The sequence below is a fragment of the Panthera pardus genome, unplaced genomic scaffold (genome assembly GCF_024362965.1).
Source record: "Panthera pardus isolate Hobbes unplaced genomic scaffold, ASM2436296v1 HiC_scaffold_20, whole genome shotgun sequence".
Taxonomy (NCBI): domain Eukaryota; kingdom Metazoa; phylum Chordata; class Mammalia; order Carnivora; family Felidae; genus Panthera; species Panthera pardus.
Window position 1 is genome coordinate 10391799 of NW_026526766.1, and position 16793 is coordinate 10408591.

Below are 16793 nucleotides of genomic sequence, written 5' to 3' on the forward strand. Positions count from 1 at the left end.
GAGCCGAAGTCAGACGCTCAACCAAATGAGCCACCCAGGCGCCCCCTTCTTCCCTTTTTAAATTAACTAGAGTCCTTACTGGAGCAAACCATAAAACAGATTAGAAAAACAATGTTAATTGTGCTGCATATTAATTTAATCACTTTATGTTTCACTTAGCTCTGTTACTATTACGATGTTTCATTAAAAAAAAAAAAAGATATAGGAGTATATGGGGGGCTCAGTGCATTGAGCATCTGACTTCAGCTCAGGTCGTCATCTCACAGATCATGGGTTAGAGCCCCATGTCAGGCTCTGTGCTGACAGCTCAGAGCCTGGAGCCTATTTAAGATTCTGTGTCTCTGGCTCTCTCTGCCCCTCCCCTGCTCACATTGTGTCTCTCTCTCAAAAATAAACACACACACACACACACACACACACACACACACACACACACAAAAGATGAAGACAACAGCCTGGGATCCTTACCACCATTCCTCATGAAGGTAAACTTAAAGTGCAGAAGTGCTACGTATAAGAATTCTTCTTAAAAAGAGACAGACTGAAATCAGGATGCTGTGCTATCACTCTTGAGGAAGGCCGGGGTTATTTCTGCGATACTGTAGATGTGCCTCCCTCCCAATCCCTACAGAATTCGAACTCCTTACCATGCTTCTTCACCCTTCCTGGGCTCTCAGAACGGAGATGGACTGACACACAAGCTGATGTCTAGGCTGACTCCAGGGAGGGAGAGCCGTGGGAGGAGCTCCCTTCCACATCCCTGCCAGCTCCTTCTCCACCCACCTCTGCCACAGCCCTTGAAGGGGATTACAGGACAGGTCCAGCGAGGGCTTCTAGCTCTTTCTAGGCCTGTTAGGTGTGTGCAGCGTTGGGGATTGCAGGAGGGTTCCTCCTTTACATGCCTGGATTTGAAGGATGTGCTCTTTCTAAAACTTACGTGTTTTAGAAAGGGGAGATTTTCCAAAGAGAGGCCACAGTCACCATGAGGAGGGTGTGCCCAGCAGAAGTGTGGCATTCTGGCCAGGAGAGTGATATTAGGACAAGGACACTGTGGGTGATGGGCCTATCCAAAAAGGCCAGGAAAAAAAAACAACAACCAATCTTCCGTCTTTGTTATACCTTACTCAACAAAGTGTATTTCCTCGAACACATGTAAGTCTTAACGCCAGAGTCGGAATGATTTTCTACACGACAGGCTTTCCTCACGGTCTGGGGTGCCCCATGATTATTACTTTCCTCAAACTTATACAAGAGACTGTCTCACGATATACTTTCACCTAGGTCTTGAAATCAGCTTTGAAAACAGCCCATGACAAAATGGATTGAGAGGCGTGAAAATAAGGAGATTAAGACTTTAAAATAGATTACCACAAAGACCATAACCACCTCAAACAAGAACAGTCTATTTAATATTCATTTATAATTAAAATTTATAGTTGATAATGATTATAATTTATTAATTATAATTTATTTAATAATTATTTATTATAATTAAAGAACCGTTTATTACCTGCCACCTAAAAAGGGTCAGAGATCTGTAGACACCTCCCCAAGAGCACCGTGGGAAGAAGGCGGGCCGAATGACCAGCCATACTCCCAACCTGAGAGGCCACCAACTCGGTTTCCCAACCACGGTTCCAACCAGCCTGCCAAACCAGACTAGGTAACAAGCCCAGGGCAAAAGGAAGCGACTGGAGCTTAACATCCTCTCTCTGGCTGGATCCTCTCTCTGGCTGGGTCGCTGACAAGAAAGAGGCCATGGAAGCTAGAAAGAACTTTCCAAAGACCTTTGACAATAATCTTCCCTGGACGGCCACATTATATCTGCTCACCTTGCCCCGGAACCCAAGGCACTTAACAGACAATATCATTTCAAACAGACCTTAGAGCACGTGATGGGGAGAAAGGAGATACGAGAACTTGCACTCAGTGGTGAGGTAAGAGGAGGAAGCCTGTAAGCGAGTGTATGCCACAGACTGAAAAATCCCCAGGGGCCCAGGCTGGGAGAAAACCGTAAAAGGTGTAGCGATGTAAGACGGGCAAACGGCAGGGCTCAATTCAATCGCACAGAGACGCAAGCAGGCCCTGCGCCCGTGTCTTGCTCTGGATTCGAGGCCCAGTGTTATGCCAGCACAAAACAGGTGTGCTGCAAACAGGTGCTGCTCGAACGTGGAGCCTGAGCAAACCATAATGGGCACACCTCGTTGCAGATGACGTGGCTCTTGCCTCTGGAGGCCTCCATCCTGACAGACGGGTGAGGCCCACAGCCCTAACTCTTAATGAAAAGACAGGGCTCTCCGGGAATAAAGAAGAGGAAGGGGTGAGGTCCTCCTGGGAGCAACTGAGAACACCTGTTAGAAGAAATAAGTGAGGAAGGTCTTGAGGGAGGAGAAGTAGGTATGGGAAAGAAAGCCAGAGCAAGAGGACAGTGCTTTCTTCGAGCAAGCCCCTAGGAAGCGAACAGGGCAGGTGGGCAGGAGAGCAGCAGCGGGGACGGTGCAGAAGCCCCAGCCTGTTCCACAACTCTGCCCAGAACTGGTCTCTGGCTGCCTGGGGCCCTGGAGGGCTGGGAAGGTGCCCCATGATTTTCCCAGGCATCAGGACCGAAGAAACAGAAACAGATCATGATTTCTATCCAAGGAAGGTCAAAAACAAAAGCCCAGAGTTAAGAGGAGGGAAGAGAGATTAAAGTTCGTGAAAGCGAACATGTTTGGAGAGACAGAAAGAATAATAGAAGTATAGAAAATCCAATGATCCTTAATCTTGCCAGCCATCCTTAAGAAAACAAAATCACAAAGAAGGGAGAGTAAGGCAAAGAAAGACCAACTTTCACAGGACCTCAGGGCTGGTCCAGGTCACTAAAAAAGGGAAACAGCCATCCCTCTGCCAAACGAACTTCTGTGTAGTCATTTAAAAGTGAGCTACTGGGGGTGCCTACGTGGCTCAGTCGGTTAAGCCTCTAACTGCGGCTCAGGTCATGATCTCGCGGCTCGCAGGTTCACGCCCCGCATCAGGCTCTGGGCCGACAGCTCAGAGCCTGGAGCCCACTTCGGATTCTGTGTCTCCCTCTCTCTCTGCCCCTACCTTGCTCATGCTCTCTTTCTCTCTCAAAAATAAACATTAAAAAAAAATTTTTTTTAAGTAAAAAAAATAAAAGTTCGTTCGACTGAATGAACGAACTCATTGAAGTATTTTTACTGAGTTTTCTATCATTCCTTCTGGTTGTTCCAAAACTGCACCCTGACTTATATTCACCACTGTCTGCGAAGTATTTTTTTCATATGAAAGTGGCCAGAGGACAGAAGAGCAAAGAATAATGTCCCAGAGGGGAAACCCCAGCTTTGAGGCCCCTTTACCTTTACGGAAGATTTCCTGTTTGGGGTTTCTTCATTGAAAATCAGTCGGCTGAGGGGCCAGAAGTTCGAGGCGCCCCAACAACTTCCAAGCAGCCCTGTTCAGGGAACCCACAGCTGCTGCATGTGTGAGTGATGCATGAGACTGTAGAAGAAGGTGCCCAGGAACTGGTGGGATTCCTTCCCACACGGGGTGACAGGGAGCCAAGCACAGAAGCTTAGGATGTGAGGTGACTGCTTCCCCTTCACACTGCCAAGCTGCTGTCCCTGGGACAGACTTGGAACCCGTGTAAAGCGTGGTGCTAATGGAAAAGTTGGCGGTACAGGGCATCGGTGTTTTGCAATTTTTTTCCTGTAAGCTACATTGTTGGAATGGTTTGACATGCAAACCTCTCCCTCCACCCCTACCGGCCCACAGACTTCCAGCTCTCCACCCTGGTACGCGACAACAATCAGCACATCATCGGGCTGACTCACCACCTACAGGGGCGGGGTCCCGGCTGGGGTCCCCGAGGCATAAAGCCCACAGGTACCGATGCCTCCTTGGCCAGCTCGTGGGAAGACAAATCAGTCTTTGTTCTCCCAGCTGGACGGGAACACGCCAGAATGTGCTGCCTCCAAAAACATCTCCGCGGTGTGTTCCTGAGATGTGTTAATACATCCCAGTCAATCAATTCGGAATGCTGGTGGAAAAGGAAATCAACCAGCCATACAGGGTGGGCGCACGGACGTAGCCGAGGAGGACACTGACAGCAGAGGAAGAAGGAACATTTCCGGCTTTAATCAGAAGAAAGTGAGAGGTGACGCATGTAACTAAGGGTGTAAAGATATTATGCAGCTGGGCTAATCAATGCTTAGAAACATCGTCTCTCTCTCTTATATTTCGAGTCCGGGAACATCCTTTTCCTCTTCTTCCGGGAGACCTGGTGTGCCTGCCGAACAGCAACACTTAAAATGCCTTCACTTTGTGGGCAGTTAATCTGAGAGAAAAAAGGCAGAAGTGGGCAGGGATGGGAAAATCTGACAGCACAAGCTGAACCAATGTTTTCACAAAATGGTTTGCAAAGCTGATGGGATTTATTGACTGAACCAAATATTGTGACACTAAATTCAGAAAAATCACATGATGACCTCTTGATTCTACCTAAAAGAGAGCATGTCCAAAATACAGAAGATCCCTCTGGGGAGGCAACTTGTTCACTTAGATAAGATCATGAAAAAATACCTAAAATACACACAGTACTTGCTTCCATAAACATCATGCTAAGCAGCACCTCCTTTATTTTTTTAATGTTTGTTCATTTTGGGGGAGAGGGGCAGGGAGAGAGAAGGAGAGGGAGAATCCCAAGTCCCAACCCCAAACTGGATCTTGAACTCACAAACCGTGAGATTATGATCTGAGCTGAAATCAACAGCCAGACACTTAACCCACTGAGCCACCCAGGTGCCCCTAAGCACCGCCTCTGTTAAATAAGGGCTCACGGGGGCACCTGGGTAGCTCAGGCAGTTAAGTGTCTGACTTCGGCTCAGGTCATGATCTCAGGGTTCGTGGGTTCGAGCCCCACCTTGGGCTCTGTGCTGACAGCTCAGAGCCTGGAGCCTCCTTCAGATCCTTTGTTCCCCTCTCTCTCGGCCCCTCCCCCACTCACACTCTCCCTCCCTCTGTCTCAAAAATAAATAAACGTTAAAAAAATTAAAAATAAATGAATAAATAAGAACTCACAAGGTGAAACTTTACCATGCCTACAACCTCCAACCCAGCTGGGAGAAAAGTTATGGGTCCCTCAAACCTGGCCTGTCACAAACAAGACAGATAAGTGCACACAGATTCAACTTCTGGGATAAGAATGCTTCCTATCAATCCCATAATCTGTCCATTGACCCAGTTTTCATTCATGGTTATAATCTGCTTTTCTTATCTGTTGGTCAGAAAGGCCTTCTGAATATTACAGAATATTATTTAACCTCATTCCAAGAGCTGCTAAGATTAGAAATCTGGTCAGTATTAAAAAAAGAACCCTCACGAGAGCGGAATACTTATTTTTAAGTAGTGAGATCACTTGTGCACTTAGAACTACCAGCTGAGATCATGAGGAGACACACATGGGCTGCATGTTTAAACATTTCTTGTTGCCAGGATTTACAGCGAACTGCAACCCAAACCAGAACCAGGCTTAGCCTCTAAAACTGCACACTGGGGCACCGTGGCGGCTCAGTCGGTTACGCGTCCAACTTCAGTTCGATGGTGATCTCGCGGTTTTTGAGTTCGAGCCCGGCGTTGTGCTGTGTGCAGACAGAGCTTCAGATTCTGTATTTCCCTTTCTCTCTGCTCCTCCCCTACTTGTGCTCTCTCGCTCTCAAAAATAAACATTATATATATATATATATATATATATATATATATATATATATATATATAGAACATGAGCATACTTTTCCTAAAGCATATGGAAATGAGTAAATCAGCTGCAGCTCATTCCAAAAATATCCGGCAGAGAAGCCAAGAGAGGAAAAACAGAATCAACCAACATTTTTTCCAAGTGAGAATTTCTACAAGGGTTTGAATGAATCCTATCAAATCTGATTTCCTGGTTGGGTCTCCTAGGAGGTTTTGATGAGAAAAGTCTACTCAATGCAATTTTTAGGTATGTTGCCAGGAAACAGCAAGAATTTATAACCTCTGTGAATTCGAGAACTATGCTGATATTCTTTGTGCCAGAGCAAATCAAACAGCCCTGTACAGAGAAGGACCCCAAAGCAGCAACTGCGAGCTGAAGTCACTCATTTTCCAAGCCCACACAAACCCTTCTCGGGAACTGCACAAAGGAGATGAACTGGAATTATCTGGGGCACAGAAGGCAAACCTGTGGAAAAGAGGCTAATGAGCTAGACTTTGGATGGGGTTGGCTAGCCCACCCAAGCTCTTCAAGAAAGAGGGAAGTGCAGAATCAGAAATAAACGCCAATACTCACGATGGGAAGTCTGGGGGGTAAGCAAGGCACAGAATATTCAAATCCTGTAGGAAAGGCTGTTTTAATCCTTTGCCTCACTCTGCAGCTTTAGAAAGAGAGCAGGAGCTCAAGTTTTTAATGTAGCGCATCTCCCTGCTGGGCTTTTATTGTGTGTGTGTGTGTGTGTGTGTGTGTGTGTGTGTGTGTGTGTGTGTGTTCCTTTCTTCTTGGCACCCAGAGAGCATCTGGGCAGAAATCTCCAAATGGAGGGTGTATTTGTGCCTGATGCCGGGAAGAGCCGGGATCTACCCTTCCCACATCCACGTGGGCTGTCTCTCGCTGCAAGATAAGGCATCTTTCCTTGGCTTAACCAGAGTTTAATCGCCTGTCTGAAACCTGAATGATGCTTAACCCATTCTGACTCGCTTGAGGTCTGGAACCACAACGCCCATAAGGTGAAGCTGGCTGCGGGTTAAAACAGAAGCCTTACGAGGTGAAACAAGCTAGCCCTGAGGAGGGAGGGACCCTTCAGAAGCTCTCTGGGGGCCGGATGAATTTTGCGGTTCTGATTTAACCAGACAGGTGGAACTCTGAAAGGCAAGGCCTCCTATTTGTAGTGGTCTCAGCATTTTATTTGTTTATCTTTTCATGTTTATTTAATTATTCTGAGAGAGAGACAGAGCAGGAGCAGGGGAGGGGCGGAGAGAGAGGGAGACGGACAATCCCAAGCAGGCTCCGTGCCGCCACGCACAGCCCGATGCAGGGCTCGAACTCACCAACCGTGAGATCTTGACCTGAGCCGAAACCAAAGGTCAGACCCTTAACCAACTGAGCCACCCAGGTGCCCCTCGGCATTTTAAAAATTAGGAAGTTCGAGGGTAACTACTACTTTCTTAAAAAAAAAAATCTTCTGAAACACCATCACTATGTAGGAAAATACATTATTTCATTTATAAACTCTAGGGTGAAATTAGCCTTTAATAAGCTAAAAACTAAGTTTCATTTAAAGTTGAAATGTATAATTAAGATCCAATTATTAAACACACCAAAGGAATGGTGCTGCACGCTATACTAAATACGAATATGCCTGTTACTTTGGCTCTTAATTCACACTAAGAAAAAATACCTTTTCACCATAACCTCTATCAGGGAGGACATTTTACTGGTGACTGGCCTACTTTTGGGTTTCACGTAGTTTTCTCAACTATATACCTTCCCCTTGATCTGTTTAATCAGAACATCACAGACTCTACACTTCTGATTTTTTAATGCCAACAGAATGCGGGGAACAAGGAAAACTGCTGTGTTCCGCTTCTGGGTTAGCCATTAACTAACGGTGTGAGTTGGGCAACTTGTGTTCTGTGGTCTGAAAGTGGGGACAAGTGGAATCAAAAAGATCCCCGTTGGCCCTCACCTATGCTTTTATGTCAGACAACTTCGTTTCTTCCCTTTGTTTTTCTGCTACACCACTCACAGCAGACCCCAAAGGACTGATCAGAACACGCATTTAATCCTTGTGCCAACTTTTCCAGGACACCCTGAAAGGTCATGGAGGGCAGCCCCAGCCTCTCATCAGCTTCCGTTCTGCCTTCGGAGAACAGGACTAAGACCCAACACCACAGACACACACAACGGATCTCGCGCTTGACCATCAGCAGGCAATTTCGCTATCGGGTTCACCGCAGTGGGCTCAGAGTTCTGTTTGAGAAATGCTGCTGCCCAGGAAAAATATTTACACAATTGAGTGGGCTGCACGGCACGGCAGTGTTCGACCTGCTCAGCCAGGAGCCTGTCTTATCAGCGGCCTTTGTACCTCATTTAAGATCCACATGGCAACAAAACCTGGAGCCAGGTAACTGACCAGAAGATCAAGGTCTTATGAAATTGATTGTATGAATTTAAAATGACCACCAAATTTTTAACGCAGTTCGGTAAGTATTGTAAATAAGCAAATATATAGCTATCTGGAAAAAATAAAAAACTAACAAAGGCAAATATTAGCAAAAATAAGGCTGGGTGATGGGAGGCATAAAATGCTACTCTCTAATACTCATCTGTTGCTTTCATTTATTTAATTTTCATTAACAGTAATATAAGTCTAGCCTTAAAATCACCGTATCTATGCACCCCGATGTTTAGAGCAGCACTATCAACAATAGCCAAATTATGGAAAGAGCCCAAATGTCCACAAGTGGTGAATGGATAAAGAAGATGTGGTTTATATATACAATGGAATACTACTTGGCGATGAAAAACAATCTTGCCATTTGCAACAACGCGGATGGCACTGGAGGGTATTATGGTAAGTGAAGTAAGTCAGTCAGAAAAAGACAGGTATCGTCTGTTTTCACTCATATGGGCAATTTGAGAAACTTAACAGATGACCATAGGGGAGGGGAAGGGAAGGAAAAAATGAGATAAAAACAGAGAAGGAGGCAAACCATAAGAGACTCTTAAATACAGAGAACAAACTGAGGGTTGATGGGATGGGGGGTAGGGGAGAGTGGCTGATGGGCATTGAGGCAGGCACTTGTTGGGATGAGCACCGGGTGTTGTATGTGAGTGATGAATCATGGGAATCCACTCCTGAAGCCAAGACTACACTGTATGTTAGCTGATGTGATAAACAACACACACACACACACACACACACACACACACACACACACACACACACACCGAACAGGAGAATACCTCTGATTATAGGAAAAAAAAAAAAAAAAAAGGGAAAAAAAAATCACTGTATCTGATGGGACCTTGTACAGCGGCACCTGAACAGGTGCCTTTCGGACCAGGAACTCACAAGAGAGTCAGCAGATCAAGAAGGGCAGTGATTTCCCCTGACATCCAACCAGCATTTTATACCGTAAAAAAGTGTTTTTATGGCTATTATTTTCTCTCTCCTTCACAACACACCTGTGAAGAAGGCAGGGCAGGTATTCTTATCTTCATCTGACAAATAAGCCACCTGTCATTTAGCTTCTGAAGAGATGCTAAGCTCTAATTAAAGTTTTACAACAGCAATTAGTGTTTACAGAGGTAAACAGTGCATCCAGTTTACAACATGATTTCAGAAACCTGAGAAAGAGCAGACTGTCCCCATCCCCAAAGTGCAGAGACACAGCCATCCTCTTAACCAACGGCCCTCACTTCCTTCGTAGCTGGCCCCAAGAAAAGGGGACAGTCACGAGCAATTTATAAAGTTTGTACCTCATCACGCTGACAGGTGGCCTTAGGGTGTTCTCTGGAATACCATAATAAAGGGGTTTTCATTAATGAAATCACAACTGGACCAGTCAACAGAAGTAGGACAGAGATCGTGTGTGGAAAAGAGGTCACACAGAAACAAATGACTGATACGGACAGGGTGGCCTGGAGGAAGATGAATCTGGAAGGGGTACCCAGGCGAGACTGTCCTGTGTAGCAAGTAAGAACAGATGACACCCGACTAAATTTGAATTTCAGATACACAGTGCATACTTTTTTTAGCGTGAGTCAGTCCTCTACTTTATCCAGAGGCTGTCCACAGGAACCCTCAGCTTCCACTAGACGAAAGGTCTTCGAAAGCAGGAGGTGCGTCGACCGAAGGCCTGTTTTGTTCCCTGCTGCATCCGAGTCCCCAGAACAGTGCCTGGCCCCGCTGGACGCCCTCCATAATCTTTGCCATGAACTCGTCAAGTTTATTTCTGAAGCCAGGTGCTATGTATGCAGGTGCCTATCATATCACCTTTATGCATTTTGTACGCCTGGAATTTATTATAATAAATTTACAAATTATAGCATCAGCTAACTGCTCTGACTTTAAAATCAATACGTTTTGGGGTGCTGGGCGGCTTAGTTGGTTAAGGGCCTCTTGATGTCGGCTCAGGTGGTGATCTCATAGTGCGTGCGTTCGAGCCCCGTGTCGGGGTCCATGCTGACAGCTCAGAGCCTGCTTGGGATTCTGTCTCTTCCTCTCTCTGCCCTCCCTGCTTGCACCCTCTCTCCCATTCTCTCTCCTCCCCTCTCTCTCAATATAAATAAACTTAAGAAACAAAATAAAACAAAATCAGCTTTTATTCTAGCTAACTGAAGGACTCAGTGGGGAAGTCCAAGTGTAAACGGACTCTGAATAGTCCCTTACTTGGTTTCAAGTCTCAAACAGGGACACGAATATGTGATGTCAGACCTCAGATGTGCCGGCAGCCAAGGGCACTGCTTGGCCAAGTGGTGTTTTTCTCAGCTGGCTTCTTCTGCTTCTGCTTTGTTCCTAAGACCATGAAAAGCATTTCTCGTGCCAATGCTCTGACTCCAACCTCATATGGGACTTTTCCTCAGGTTTTATGGAAGCCCAAAGCCTTGATTTTTCAGGGGAAGGGGTGGGCCAGACGCCTTTTGGGGCCATAAAGCCCTCTTTAACCCATCTTAATCTGCAGTCTGTAAATGTTTTTATGTTAATTACATTTCAAAACAGTATATTTATAAACAGCATATACTTCTGCATTGTTTGAGTTTGGCTTTTTTTTTTTTTTTTAAACAATGGGCAGGCATTTCTTTTGCAATACAGAGTAGGAAAACAAAAGGTAAAAATAGTGATTTTTATAAGCATCATCTCAACTGTGTGAAATATTTAAAATTTAAAGACCATACCAAAGGGGCGCCTGGGTGGCTCAGTTAAGCGTCCGACTTCGGCTCAGGTCATGATCTTGCGGTTCCTGAGTTCAAGCCCCACATCAGGCTCTGTGCTGACAGCTCAGAGCCTGGAGCCTGCTTCGGATTCTGTGTCTCCCTCTCTGTCTGCCCCTCCCCTGCTTGTGCTCTCTCTCTCTGTCTCTCAAAATCATAAATAACATTAAAAAGAATTTTTTAAAAACTTTAAAAAATAAAAATAAAGACCATACAGAAAAGGAGCGCAACATGTATTTCTGGGTGGGGGCATTACCAGTAATTCTTGCTGTATTTTTTAAGAAAATGTTAAACTTTTATATCTTAGAATTTTCTAAAATGGGCCTCATATATATGTATATATGCATGCATATACGTGTGTGTGTGTGTGTGTGTGTGTGTGTGTGTGTGTGTGTGTATAACTATAGTAATTATGTATGGCTGAGCCTCTAATCAGATTGCTTACAGAGGTCATGGCGACTAGAAAAAACAAAATTGTCCCTTGCCTGGTGCAGACACCTGTCTGCAGTAACTAATCATACCCTGATACCCCAGAAGTCACAAATCATAGAGCTTCCCTTTGTTTCTGGACGCAGTGCCCAGACCTGCTAGGCAGGGGGAAAGGTTACAGCTGGGTCATCAGACTTTAAGAACCAAAGGAAAAGAGACACTCCAGAAGAGTCAGGCTGGAGAAGGAACTGAGCATTGGCAAATGGGGTAGGTATCTAAACCCTTGAAGACAGGAATGTGCTAGACATGCCAGTGGGTCAAGGTCTAGAGGCACCACTAACTCCAGCCCCCCTTCCTCTGAACGTGTGGGAAGTGGGGGCAGGAGAGGGAAGGGAGGAGCATCACAGGAGATTGAAACTCACTCATAACACTCAAGACATTTCATGTTTCAATCTCCTCCCTCAGCAAATATTTGACTCGACACGAGGAATGATCCTGACTTTCCTTACTTAGGTTAAGGGACTGAGGTTCTCTGCCATCACACAGGGCTGATAGCGATGGTGAAGAGGACAGTGTCATCTCACAGGATTACGTACGAATTAGGGATGGGAGTAGAGACAGAGCAGCTTTGGCATCATGGTACGCCATGAGTGTTCATTTAAAGGCTAGATTTGTGTCGTTTGTATTTTAAAGCTTATTTATTTTGAGAGAGCAAGCAGGGGAGGGGCAGAGAGAGAGGGAGAGAGAGAGAACCACAAGCAGGCCTTGCAGTGGCGGCACGGAGCCCGACGAGGGACTTGAACTCATCAACCGTGAGATCATGACCTGAGCCAAAGTTAAGAGTCAGACGCTTAACTGACTGAGCCACCCGGGCGCCCCCAGTTTTCCTTGCTGACAGCAGTCCTGAGCAGAATCTCTACAAGTCCCTGGCAGCTGGCAAGTAGAAGGGACCAACAGAAGAATAAACAGAGAAAGATGGGTCATCCCAGAATAAACGGAGTTTGGCTGGGTTTGGCCTGGGGCAAGAAAGCTACCGCGTTCTTGTCAGAGGGGATGCTTGCAGCCAGGACTGCTAGAAGGAAAAGTCACACGGGTGGGCTGGGGACACCCCCCGCAGAGGGCTCCTCCTGCCGCAGTCCTTACCAGAGCTTGCCGGCTTACATGGCACTTGTAAGTCCGCTTCTGGTGCTCGCGTGGGTCTCAACCCTGCAGGCAGACACGTTTACTGATACCGCACACACAGAACAGTCCTGCCCCCTATTTCATGGTTAGTGCTGGAGCTGGGACTCAATTCAGGTGTCCTGATTCCAACTCCACATTCCTTCCATGACCCAGTGTTCAGAGCAGCAGAGCCCCGACCCCGTTTCAGACACCACGCTACAGTTCCTGCATACATACACGGTCACCGTTCTCGCACATTCTGCTCTTTGGCTGATCGCTCAAGAGAGGGACGGATGCTCGGCGTACCGTTGGGGGCAGGTGGTCGTCTCTCAGGAGGACTTCCTCTGCATTTGTTCTATAAATTTCTCCCACATCTTATATAAGCAATACCGGACGAGCTATGCAACCTGTGTAGGTCTCTAACGTAACTAGAGTAACAGCGAGAACACAAATCTTTATGATTCGTGATATGGCTTGTTGATTATTCCTCTCTGGGAAAGTTGCTCTAGCAAGTAAGCTCTTCCCTAGCCACTCTGTCCCTTTGTGCAGCAACACGAAACAAACCCTGCTTGGGACCGGACACTAGGAACTGGTTTTAGGCATCCAAACCTATCTCCTCTCGCATCGCTCAATCCCTCATAAAGAAGGGCAAGAGGAATGCCCATTATCCTTGGATCAGCACTCGGGATTTTACATTGATCTTTCAACACTTCAATAGAATTGACTTGGGTAGTAATTTACCTAACTGATTTCTGCACATAAAGGCTCTAAAGATAAAAGCAAATTCTCTAAGAGATTTTGGAAAAAACAAAAACAAAAAAATAAAAAAAAACCAACCTAGCTTCGATGGATAGAAAATTGCTTTCTAAGTCCAGTTACCTAGACAACCTGCTATTATCTACCCATTGCTGAAAAAGACATAAGAAATCAGTTTGAACAAAGGCATACACACACACACACACTCTCTCTCTCTCTCTCTCTCTCTCTCCAGAGTTGAGTTACCTGAGGCACAGCCGTTAACCTTCGTGGCGTGAGCCATGCTGGCTGGAGTCCAATGACAGATCCAGAAAGGAGTGAGGAATCATGCAAATTTTATGCATCAAGTTCCCAAACGCAATCAACCTGAAACAATGAAGACAGCCCCATCAAAATGGATCATTTAAAAATACGTACAACACTAAATCTTAGATGTCTGTTTACAAAGATGGCTGCTAATGGAGAGAGCAAATTGGGAGTCGGGGAGAGGTGGCCTGTGGATGGGGGTGATGACGGCCTGGCCCCGCCACTCGGTGCTGAGATTCATGTACCGGCAGATGTGCCTGTGGACGGGCACCCAGAGCAGGGCTCTAGACGCGATACTCTTATCGGAGATGGAAATGGTTCTCCAGAAACGTGACATTTTTAGGAAGGTGGCCTTCAAATATCAAGGGCCTCCTCAGGGGCATCATTCCCTAGCCTACCGCAAGTCCACTACAAACCATTTTTGGTACTTTACAAAAAAATTTATTTTTGAGAGAGAGACAGAGAGAGAGCGAGTGCACAAGCAGGGAAGGGGCAGAGAATCCAAAGCAGGCTCCAGGCTCTGAGCTATCCGTATAGAGCTTGATGCGGGGCTTGAACATGCAAACCTAGAGATCATGACGTGAGCTGACGTCGGATGCTCAACCGACTGAGCCACCCAGGCGCCCTGACCATCTGTGGTTCTTAAATGTAACGTCTTTTCCAGACGCTGGCTCAACACCTTCAAGGTAGTTGCTGTTGTAGCAAGCCTTCACATTTTTAAAGGATTGATTCACGGGAACCCTTCTGAGGTATCTCAAAGTCTTTTGCCTACTCGGTCTTTTAAAACATAAATCTGAGCTGGTCAGCTCCCCTCTTAAAAAAGTCTTCAATATCTCCCACAGTCCTGTCGGATAACCTTCGAATGACAGTATAGCACATAGTTTGGAAACATCAGGGGTCACGATGGGCACCATATGTCTTACTTTATATTGATCCTCTATTTAAAAGTTAACTGAGGGGCGCCTGGGTGGCTCAGTCGGTTGAGCGGCCAACTTCAGCTCAGGTCATGATCTCGCGGTCCGGAGTTCGAGCCCCGCGTCGGGCTCTGTGCTGACCGCTCAGAGCCTGGAGCCTGTTTCGGATTCTGTGTCTCCCTCGCTCTCTGACCCTCCCCCATTCATGCTCTGTCTCTCTCTGTCTCAAAAATGAACAAATGTTAAAAAAAAAAAAATTAAAAAAAACAGTTAACTGAGATTACTACTATAAGACATAGTAGAAACACAAAATTTAAAACAAAAAAGAAACAACAAGAGTAACAGGAAGGGAACATTGTTCTAACCTCTGCTTTTTCAAAACGCCTTTTGAAAAATGCTGGTAAGGAAAGCAAACAATGGTAGAGAGGAAAACAGTCCATTTCCACTGTGCCCAGATCCTAACTCCAGACCCACAAAACCCGAAGAAACTGATCTAACAAATTCCAAGTTGGGAATTCAAGTGTCGGTTCAGAAACCCGCAGTGACCTCCCCAAAAGAACAAAATGCTGGGGCGTCTGGGTGGCTCAGGGGGTCAAGCGTCCGACTTTAGCTCAGGTCACGATCTCACAGTTTGTGGGTCCGAGCCCCCCGTCGGGCTCTGTGCTGACAGCTTGGAGCCTGCTTTGGTTTCTGTCTCCTGCTCTCTCTGTCCCTCCCCACGTGTGCTCTGTTTCTCTGTTTCTCAAAAATAAATAAATGTAAAAAATAAAATAAAATAAAATAAAAAAAACAAAATGCTAATACATACGCATATACACGTCTAATGCAGCCAGTGAAATCACTTAAGAGCTTTCAATAATGTAGTAAAATACTCAAAGAACATCGATAAAAATTGTATTCTGTCATAAACCCAATTTTGTGAAAAATGTGTACATATTTACACATTGATTTAAAACCCCAAGAAATAAATACACCAAAATGTTCCTTATGGTTGCCCCTGGCTGATTCAATTAGGGAAGAACTTAGCTCCTTTGTTACTTTTGTAATAGTAACTATTAAAAAAAAAAATAAAGATTGGAGACTTCCCGTCTCTGGTTTTATTTGCTTTCAAGTGCACGGGAGAAAGAAGAAAGAATTTTCAAAATGCAACGTGAAAGGGAACTATGAGGCCACAGTCATGGAGAGTGTAAGAAGTGAGAAATCCAAGTACATAGAAGGAAGGCACAGGAAATGGCTGATCTCTGTGATCACACAGTGACAGTCGCTAGCTGAAGAGCTAGTGAAATTGTCTTCGCTGCCTGAATGGGTTTACGCTTGTAGTTCAAAGCGAACTACTTACAGTTCCCTTGCTTGGCTTTTCCAGCTTTGGGGACTGCCACTCCGCCCACCGGCAGAGACCGGATTCTCAGCCTCCCCCGAGAAGCTCCCTGCTGGTCCCCACTTGGTGTGTGACAGCACACCAGGAGGAAAGGATGGCTCTAATCTCTCTGCAGTCACCTGACATTCTGTTGGAAACAGGCACTGGTCCGGGTCCATGGCCTTGAGCTTGGGAAGCAGTAACCTCCGTGCGGGCAGAGCTGGCTTTAGGGATACAATGAGCATTACCTTTAAGAATAGGAATGACTACACAGGTCTGGCAAATGTAGCTTGGTTAAAAAAAAAAAAAAAATGTGGGGACTGGGAGAGAAGAAGGAAGAGAGGGAACAGGGAGATAAGGGGACAGAGGACAGAAGCCCAGCTTCTGAAATTCTTCAACTGATTACACTTTTGAAAGCCAACAAAAGCAAATCTAAGCTGATTCGTGACCCTTTTCTAGATTGGTGCGCTGGGTTGGTGCTCTTGCTTCAGAATGGCTTGTAAATACCACCCCTTAAACTCGTGAGGGCAAACAGAAGGCAAGAAGAAACAGGCTGCATGTGTTATGGGTGCATGAAGTAGGTGTCAAGGTATTTGGATGGAGATATGCCCAGAATCTCCTGAGTGAAGCTTCATAAACTTTGGTCCAAGGTCCCCTCCTGTTAGTGAAGAGCCTTTGCCTGGCAGAAAATCTTTATGTCCGATCCAAATTGGTCTCTCCCACCCTCCCCCAAACCGAACGATAAAATCAAAAGGAAGGAGAAACCTCAAAAAGGGAACAAGCATGCCACCGGTAATATCATAAGATATGTGTCACCGGGTGTGGATCCGGGTAGCGTCTATGCAAAAACAACAGTTTCATATGGTGTATTGATTTTTCCCAGTTATTGTTCATGCCTGAC

The 16793-nt window shown here is 45.8% G+C and overlaps 1 protein-coding gene across 4 annotated transcripts in view; it reads right to left on the minus strand.

Annotated features, from left to right (window-relative positions):
* Positions 1–16793, minus strand: part of KANK1 (KN motif and ankyrin repeat domains 1) — a 211230-nt gene that overhangs the window by 55126 nt on the left and 139311 nt on the right. For all 4 annotated transcript variants that reach the window (XR_008424132.1, XM_053907781.1, XM_053907782.1 and 1 more), the window contains exon 3: positions 13562–13681. The gene's annotated coding sequence lies outside the window, so the exon portion shown is untranslated. The remainder of the gene's footprint in view (positions 1–13561; positions 13682–16793) is intronic.